Source organism: Bos mutus, chromosome 19 (genome assembly GCF_027580195.1).
Source record: "Bos mutus isolate GX-2022 chromosome 19, NWIPB_WYAK_1.1, whole genome shotgun sequence".
Taxonomy (NCBI): Eukaryota; Metazoa; Chordata; class Mammalia; order Artiodactyla; family Bovidae; genus Bos; species Bos mutus.
In genome coordinates this window covers 61,785,919-61,794,123 of record NC_091635.1, presented here as the reverse complement: position 1 = coordinate 61,794,123, position 8,205 = coordinate 61,785,919, and the positions used below count along the sequence as shown (strand labels likewise).

General features: G+C 35.9%; 1 pseudogene; it reads right to left on the bottom strand.

Moving 5' to 3' along the window:
- Positions 1 to 400: 400 nt before the first annotated feature.
- On the bottom strand, positions 401 to 4,940 carry LOC102265017 (olfactory receptor 4A15-like; annotated as a pseudogene).
- Positions 4,941 to 8,205: the final 3,265 nt, after the last annotated feature.

The window sequence follows — 8,205 nt, the reverse complement described above, 5'->3', positions numbered from 1 at the left end:
TGACTTCAGGCTCTACTACAAACCCACAGTTATCAAGACAGTATGCTACTGGCACAAGCTGAATTTTTAATTTGAAATTTCACACTCTCTAATAGTGAATACATTCTACTAGGTCATATTTCTTTGTACTAGGATGGTACAGTAACCCACAAATAAGAATGTGAAATAGACACAAAAAATGTTGTCATTAAAGAATCTTAATATAGTATGATTATGTATATAAGAGATTAAACATATGTGATTCTCTTGGTCTTTCAGGACTGTAAAATATTCCATTTACATAAAGTTTTATTTATATAGCTGTTTCAGAATAAACAGGCTAAATAAAACAAAGGAAATAATCTTCTAAATATAACCACTGAAGGTGAAACTATTCCTTTATTATGTAAAAGAATAACCTTCACATCCTATATGATGGATAACCCCCTCTTCCAACTAAAGTCACATTTTTAATCCAGAGCTTCCTCATGGCATTTTTCATTTCTCAGGGTGTAGATTAATGGGTTCATCATGGGAGTTATGAATATTGAAACAAACATTATGGATTTATCAATGGGAAAGTTGGCATTAGTCCTTGCATACAGAAAGATACAAGGAACAAAGAATAGAACGACAACAGTTATATGAGATAAACAGGTATAGAAGGCTTTGTGATTCCCTTCCAAACCATGAGTCTTCAGGGAGTGTACTATGACCCCATAGGACACTAAGAGGATGAAGAAGACAACAGTGTGAATTGCCCCTTCATTAACTATCATAGAGAGTCCAATGAGGTGGGTATCAGAGCAAGCAAGTTTCAGTAAAGGGTACATGTCACACATGAAGTTGTTAATGATATTGGGGCCACAGAAAGGGAGCTGATAAATAAAGAGCAATTGAACCAGTGAGTGAAGAAAGCCTTTAGTCCAGGCCACCAGCAGCATGAGGACACATACCTTCTGATTCATGATGATCAAATAATGAAGAGGTTTGCAGATGGCTACATATTGGTCATAGGCCATCACCACCAGAAGAATGACTTCAGTACCAGCAGTTAAATGATCTATAAAGACTTGAGTCATACAAGATTGGAAAGAAATAATATTTTTATCATGAGGCAAGTAGGTGATAATTTTGGGAGCAATGGTGGTAGAATAGACAGCATCTATAAATGATAAAGAGGCCAGAAAAAAGTACATGGGGGAATCCAGTGATCAGCTGGCTGTGATGGTCATCATGATAAGCAGATTGCCCATTATCGTCACAATGTAGATGAGTAAGAATGAAACAAATAGAACTTTTTGCATCTCAGGGTTTTGTGTGAGCCCCAGGAGGGCAAACTCAGTCACATTTTTCCTATTTCCATTGTGTTCTGAAGCTGTTGATCAGGTGTCAGAGACTGCAAACCAAAGGGCCAGTAATGAATCTGAGATCACAAGCTTTGTGTCAAATATGTGATGCCTTACTGGACAATTTTCTCCACAGTATCTCACACAGAGTAAATCTTTAGAACATGACACTTTGTAATGTCCTTCCACAGTACTCCATTAATTTTATCAAATTCCTTGCTTCAACTACAGTGATGAAGCTTCAGTGTTCTAGTCGAGGAGTATATATGAGTGGGTGTATCTATGAGTTTATGTACCGAATGAGGAAAAAGATGCTTTCTCTAGAATATCTCCTATCAAAGAAAATATTTTTTTTCATTTTACATATCATTTTTACTCTTTTTTTTCGGCAAAACCAATATAATATTGTAAAGTAATTAACCTCCAATTAAAATAAATAAATTTATATTTAAAAAATAAATAAAAGGAAAAAGAAAAGAAAAAAATTAAATTTATTTATTTTAATTGGACACTAATCACTTTACAATATTGTATTGATTTTGACATGCATCAACATGAATCTGTCACGGGTGTACATATGTTCCCCATCCTGAACCCCCCTCCCCATACCATCCCTCTGGGTCATCCCAGTTCACCAGCCCCAAGCATCCTGTATCATACTTGGACTGGTGATTCGTTTCTTATATGATATTACACATGTTTCAATGCCATTCCCCCAAATCATCCCAGCCTCTCCCTCTCCCACAAGGTCCAAAAGACTGTTCTATACATCTGTGTCTCTTTTGCTATCTTGCATACAGGGTTATCATTTCTTTTTTCCTAAGTGCATTTTGACCTTCTGAAATCTACCAGGAAAACACTCTCATCTCTAATAACTTTATTTACATACTTACATGAATTAATACCTAGTCATGGAGCATAAAATTATGTGCTAAGCCACTTAATCGTGTTCAACCCTTGTGACCCCATAGACTGTAGCCTGCCAGGCTCCTTTGTCCATGGAATCCTCCAGGCAAGAATACTAGAGTGGATTGCTATTTCCTTCTCCAGGATAAAATTACAAGTTGGACTTGTAATACTTTTCTGTATATTATATTTCCAAAAATCAAGACATAAATCAACCACAAGAGTTGGAGAACAGGCACATTTTGAATGCTCTTCCAATGCTTATTCATACTTATGGTTAGTCACTCAGTTGTGTTCATCTCTTTTGCGACCCCATGGACTGTAGCCCACCAGACTTCTCTGTCCATAGCTTTCTCCAGGCAAGAATATTGGAATGGGTAGTCAGTCTCTTCTCCAGGGGATCTTCCTGACCCAAGGTTTGGACCGGGGTCTCCTGAATTGCAGGTGGATTCTATGAAGTAAAATCCACCAGAGAAGCCCTTGATGCTTATTAAATTTTACTTAAACTAAATTTCAAAACTCATAAGAGATCAACTGAACAGAGATAAAATATATGAAATCTTACTATTCAAGAAAGTACAAAAAAATAAAATAAAATAAAGTACAATAAAATCATCATTTTGTTTGAATACATACACACTCATAAACACACTCAAACACATACATAAACACAAACTAAGTAGAGATTTATTGCAAGCTACTTGGAAGGAAAAAATGAATAATGCATTTTGAAGAGAAAAATGGACATAACAATTTATTATAAGCTATTGGAGGGGGAAAATGAACAGTACAAAAATAAGGGATTGGGTACTATGCAAGCATTTTTACTATTTTTCAAAATTGTTTAGAACTGATTATTGCTAGCCAAGCTCAATGAAGAATGACAAAATAAAGATTTTAGGCTGAATCATTTTATAATGGAAAGAATTTGCTACCAAACATCTAGAAACATCATTTGATTTTGCTTAGCTTGGGCTTCCCTGGCAGGACTAGTGTAAAGAATCTGCCTGCAAGTGTAGGAGACATAAGAGACATCAGTTCCATCCCTTGATCAAGAAGACTCCCTGCAAGAGAAAATGTCAACCCACTCTAATATTCTTGCCTGGAGGATCCCATGGACAGAGAAGCCTGGTGGACTATCATTCATAGCGTGGCAATGAGCCGGACATGACCCACTGTTAGAGCATAAGCTGGAGGCACCTTTGGAAAATCACATCCCAACTCCGATTGCTATTGAAAAGGCACCATTATTTCAAGATATGTGAGTTTCCAAATTCTTGTCATTGAAGCCTTTATTATAAATGGCACACTAACATTTTTGCTGGTTCATTCTCTTTATATTAATGATGAGTTAATATATGTTAGTGTAAAGAAGGCTGAGCGCCGAAGAATTGATGCTTTTGAACTGTGGTGTTGGAGAAGACTCTTGAGAGTCCCTTGGACTGCAAGGCGATCTAACCAGTCCATTCTGAAGGAGACCAGCCCTGGGATTTCTTTGGAAGGAATGATGCTAAAGCTGAAACTCCAGTACTTTGGCCACCTCATGCAAAGAGTTGACTCATTGGAAAAGACTCTGATGCTGGGAGGGATTGGGGGCAGGAGGAGGAGGGGACAAGAGAGGATGAGATGGCTGGATGGCATCACTGACCCGATGGACGTGAGTCTGAGTGAACTCCGGGAGTTGGTGATGGACAGGGAGGCCTGGCGTGCTGCGATTCATGGGATCGCAAAGAGTCGGACACGACTGAGCAACTAATCTGATCTGAATATATGTTAGAGGTTATTTATTTATTAAAGTAGCCAATAGTTTAGACTAGTTATTATGTTCAAATGATATGTTATTATTGTTGTTAGTCTATATAAAATACAAAATATTCATTCTCATTTAAGGAAAATAAATTGTCTGTTAGGTCTTTCAGATATGATCCAGGATCAGTTTTTTTTGTGTGTAATTGTTTTAAACGTGCTCCATTTCAGTATTTACTTTATAGACTGACATTTTTGAAGTACAGGAGATTTTTATGTTCATTGTGCCTCTGACAAGACAAATTTTACTCAAACATTAGAGGTAGAATAAAAATATAAAGAAGAGAAAATAAGAGAAGATTGAAAAAAGGCAGATAGAAAATGGCAAAGACCATGAGCTGAAAAGAATATGCTTTGAAATCAGTAAACACCTTAGTTTGAAGTCACTGAATGAGTAAGGAGTAGAGGAATTTCAGATTTCCTAACTGTCCATCTGGAGGTGGAATGAGAGGTAACTTCAACATCAAGATTTATATTATATTTTTGGTCAAAGGAAAATGAGGAAATCAAATTCTGAACTTTAAGATGCAGAAATAAAAGAAACCAGCTGCCTAAAGGAGCTCTGGCTTCAGAGTTTTGGCATTTCATTGTATGTTGTTGTACCTGATTAGTTACCAAAATGTGTCTGATTCTTTGCAACCCCATGGACTATAGCCTGCCAGAACCTTCTGTCCATGGCATTTCCCAGAATGAATATATTGGAGTGAGTTGCCACTTCCTTCTCTAGGTAACCTTCCTAAACCAGGGATTTAATGTAAGTCTCCTGCTTGGCAGGCAGATTCTTTACCATTGTGCCACTTGGGAAGACTTTCACTGTATAGACACATTATTAAATATCTCCACTCACAATGAGGAAGCTACATAAGTATTTGTAATAGAAAATAAATACTCACAGTTCATAGCGGTTGTATGAGCACTAAAGAGGTAACTTCCAGGAGGAGACCCTTTGAGGATTTACACTTGAACTTTTGAGCACTTTCAACATTTATGTGTTTATAGCTGATTTTTCATTGTCATCTGTTGGATTTGTTGGGTCAGTAAACATGTCTTACTAATAACTGTATCCCCAGATTCTCACTGTACCTTATCCATTTTAAGTGAGCAAAGAATATTTGACTATTAAAATGTTCTTATGAGCATTAGTATTCTAAACTTCATAAAGTATTAATTTGACTCAGAATGATATAAAATTGTAGATTTATCAATATTTTACTTGAGTAAAAATAAATTGCTTCAAACATTTGTGAGATTCTTTAAATCTCTTAAATATAATCAGAGAACATACATCTTTAAAGAATGCTCAAAAATGCACATTCATGATACCTCTACCAAAAGGATAAATAAAACAAATTAAGTTGAGCTATGCTATGCCAAATTCAACAGCATACAATGAAAAAAACAAAAAAACAAAAAACATATGGTATGCAAGGCATAAAATTTTGGGAAACACTTTCAATTAGAAGATCTTAGAAATTGCAAGCCCTGAAAATTTGAGTTTCAGTCCAGACCCCTTTGCAACATATGATCACAATCTATACTTTAATATGTTTCTATTTAACTGTCTATATACTAAACCCTGTTTCCAATGCAAGTAATAGTTTTAATTTAGTGATTGACCAGTGACCATAAAAATGATGCAGCAAAAAAATTGAAGGTCTTAATAAACATTTAACCAGTTCATCAGATTTTGTTTAAAAAGATAAATTTTAAAGCAACATCTTTGACAAAGGAGGCAAGAATATACAATGAAGAAAAGACAATCTCTTAAACAAGTGGTGCTGGGAAAACTGGTCGGCAACTTGTAAAAGAATGAAACTAGAACACTTTCTAACACCATACAGAAAAATAAACTCAAAATGGATTAAAGATATAAATGTAAGGACAGAAACTATAAAACTCCTAGAGAAGAACATAGGCAAAACACTCTCTGACATACATCACAGCAAGATCCTCTATAACTCGCCTCCCAGAATGCTGGCAATAAAAGCAAAACTAAACAAATGGGACCTAATTAAAATTAAAACCTTCTTCACAACAAAAGAAACTATAAGCAAGGTGAAAAGACAGCCTTCAGAATGGGAGAACATAATAGCAAATGAAGCAACTGACAAACAACTAATATCAAATACATATAAGCAACTCCTGCAGCTCAATTCCAGAAAAACAAACAACCCAATCAAAAATTGGGCCAAATAACTAAATAGACATTTCTCCAAAGAAGACATACAGATGGCTAATAAACATATGAAAAGATGCTCAACATCACTCATTATCAGAGAAATTCAAATCAAAACCACGATGAGATACCATTTTATGCCAGGCAGAATGGCTGCTGTGCAAAAGTCTACAAGCAATAAATGCTGGAGAGGGTGTGGAGAAAAGGGAACCCTCTTACACTGTTGGTGGGAATGCAAACTAGTATAGCCACTATGGAGAACAGTGTGGAGATTCCTTAAAAAACTGGAAATAGAACTGCCTTATGACCCAGCAATCCCACTGCTGGGCATACACACTGAGGACACCAGAATTGAAAGAGACATGTGTACCCCAATGTTCATTGCAGCAGTGTTCACAATAGCCAGGACATGGAAGCAACCTAGATGTCCATCAGCAGATGAATGGATAAGAAAGCTGTGGTACATTTACACAATGGAGTATTACTCAGCCATTAAAAAGAATACATTTGAATCAGTTCTAATGAGGTGGATGAAACTGGAACCTATTATACAGAGTGAAGTAAGCCAGAAAGAAAAACACCAATACAGTATACTAATGCATATATATGGAATTTAGAAAGATGGTAAAAATAACCCTGTATACGAGACAGCAAAAGAGACACTGATGTATAGAACAGTCTTTTGGACTCTGTGGGAGAGGGAGAGGGTGGGATGATTTGGGAGAATGGCATTGAAACATGTATAACATCATATAAAAACCAAATCGCCAGTCCAGGTTCAATGCAGGACACAGGATGTTTGGGCCTGGTGCACTGGGATGACCCAGAGGGATGATATGAGGAGGGAGGTGTGAGGGGGATTCAGGATGGGGAACACATGTACACCCGTGGCAGATTCATGTTGATGTATGGCAAAACCAATACAATATTGTAAAGTAAAAAAATAATAATAATAATAATAAATAAAAAAATAAAGCAACATCAAATTTTCCAAATCAATGTCTTTATAATAAAGGGAAATATACTGCCTGTAAACCCTAAATATGGTTGAGCATGCTTTGAAGACAAATACAGAAAAGCAATGACCAGGTATCATACATTTCCTACCTCATACATAGTCTTGTTAAGTTTTACTTGCTTTTATGTTTTATAATTTTGCAGGTGTGGCTCTGGATGGCAGTATTGTGCTTTATGAGAACTTGGGATTTAAATTAATGTTACTGGATGTTTGGGGATGGTGCACTGGGACGACTCGACTCAGAGGGATGGTACGGGGAGGAGGGAGGGAGAAGGGTTCAGGATGGGGAACACGTGTATACCTGTGGCGGATTCATGTTGATATATGGCAAAACCAATACAATATTGTAAAGTTAAAAATAAAATAAACAAAATAATAAAAAATCTAATAAAAAAATAAAAGCAGTTCAAAAAAAAAAAAATTATGGTTTGGAATTCTAACCCTGCAATCTGTACTTACTAACTGCATGACCTGGATCAAGTATTCAATACCATCTGTATAATGAGACATAATATCACTTACCACATAGCATGGTTTTAGGGATTCAACAGGATAATACAAATACTCTCTGTGAAAATGGTCTGACTAGTAATCATTAAATAAATTAAAAATATGATTTACTATTATTTGTTTCCCCATGTAACTTTAGCACCATGACTCTACAATTAGTTTTACTTCAGTTTCCCCTCAAACCCACTCTTTTATCTAATTATCCAAAAAATCATTCCCTTTGGATAGGCAGATTGAATGAGCCATTAACTTTTGCAATTCTGGAAACTGCCCTATTTTAACCACTCATATGACGTTGTGGACATTCCCCTGTCTGTCTTTTTCCAAGTCTCATTTTCTTCTTTGAAATATATCATTAAAACTAAATTTAATCTGAGGAATCATCTTTCCATAATTAAGAGGACAACTGAGTGCATAAATTGATGTGATCTATTGCATTCATATTAAAGTTAAGATCCTAA